Raw genomic sequence first — 1,701 nt, 5'->3', positions numbered from 1 at the left:
CTGCTTCAGAAAGATGCTCCCAGCATAGCCAGCAGCACACAGCACCTGGATGGAGCACTGGATTTTGGGAAGCACTAAGTTCAGATGAGTCCTTTGCTTCCACACTCTGGCCCAGGGCAGTCACAGCCACCATCCATACCATGGGACGCCCCAACAGGCACCAGGACAGCTGGTGTCACCAGCACCTCTCTCCAGCTGGAGCACCCTGATTCAGTCCACACCATGCACAACACCCACAGGCTCAAGTTTAGTCTGAGCTACAGATTTACAAGTCTCCCTAAAGTGGTAAGAAACACTTTGGGATGGGAAGGCTCATAGTGGAAACCTGGCATCCTGTGGCAGTGAAGAGATACCAGAGGGAAAAAAAAAAAGCCTTTGAGACAGGGATGTAAGAAAGACTCTGGGTTGTGGTGGCCAGGGCCAATAAACCATACAGAGAATAAAAGCCTTAATCACATTAACTCAAGCTCTGACTGACAGGAATTAGGGGAACATTTCCTCTCCTCATGGAGCACGTGGTGTTAGCCCATGCTTAAAACAGGTTGCTGGCAGCAGGTGGACCAGAGAACAGGTCCTCTGGCATCGCAAACCTCAGGTGCCTGCTGACAGAGTGAACACCAGCACGGGTTTCCGTCTGCCTGGCCGGGATGCACTCAGCCCACCTTCTTCCTCTTTCAGCATGGGCGAGGAGCACTCAGCCGCAATAGTCCTCACAGGGCAAGCAATGTTTTCCAGCTACATTAACCAGCTGATTAGCATTCAACTGCCAAGCCTAGGTTTTCCCGCTTACAAGGCTGGCGTTTAATGAGCTCATTGTTGAAAAATTCGGCTGCAATTCAGCTCTTCCACTTTTCATTTCCCAAAACCACTGCTGTTCCTCTCCTGATCCCTATTGAAGCAGTGCCACTGCCCACTCCAGGCTCTCGCCCACAGCTTTGGGCACTGCACTGTTTGTCCTCCCGTCCTCACAGCACCATGCCTCAGCCCTCCAGAGCGAGCTCCCCTTTCAGCACAGCCAAAAGGCACACAGGAGAGAGAGGAGCCGTAGTCTCACCGGGACCACCCTACCCACACGAGCTGCCAACACAACACTGCCCGTGCAACAAAGAGCTCCGGACTCAGTAATCTCACCAAAGCCCATCGCCCTGTCTCCTGTGGCAACAGCCCCAGCTGGGGCCAGCAACACCCACCAGCCCCAGGAGCTGGCAGACTCTTGGTCTCCTTACTCACAATACAGGGTGCCCGAGCAGCTTTCGGGTAGGAGAACAGGGCAGAGCAAGTACAAACTCCACTACAGTCACCTCCGTAAGCTGAAGTAGATGCTCACACCTCGCTGTGACAGTCCCTGTGGTCCTGCCTGGCAGTAGCTCACCCCACCTGGCAGCAGCTCACCCCACCTGGCAGCCTGCCTGCCTCCTCTCTTGGGGCTGCAAGACCAGAGATTTGTGCTGCCGGAGGAAAACCTGAGCAGAGACAACCAAAGGTTCCCAGGCACAGCTCAACTGCAGGAGCGAGGACAGGGTTTGGAGCACCAGCAGCTTGACTTTAATACAAACGCTGCTGCTGGGAGGGGATCCCTATCCCAGCCCCCAGGACGGGGAAGCGAGAGGAAGCTGTGCTCAAGCTTTGTTCGGGGGCACGGCAGGGAGCACCAAGCCTGGCAGACGGGACTGTGCAAAGAGCTCGGACGTTACCAGGCAG

The sequence above is a fragment of the Acanthisitta chloris genome, unplaced genomic scaffold (assembly GCF_000695815.1).
Source record: "Acanthisitta chloris isolate BGI_N310 unplaced genomic scaffold, ASM69581v1 scaffold10848, whole genome shotgun sequence".
Taxonomy (NCBI): domain Eukaryota; kingdom Metazoa; phylum Chordata; class Aves; order Passeriformes; family Acanthisittidae; genus Acanthisitta; species Acanthisitta chloris.
The sequence above is the reverse complement of the archived record's forward strand: the minus strand, read 5'-3'. Positions refer to the sequence as shown.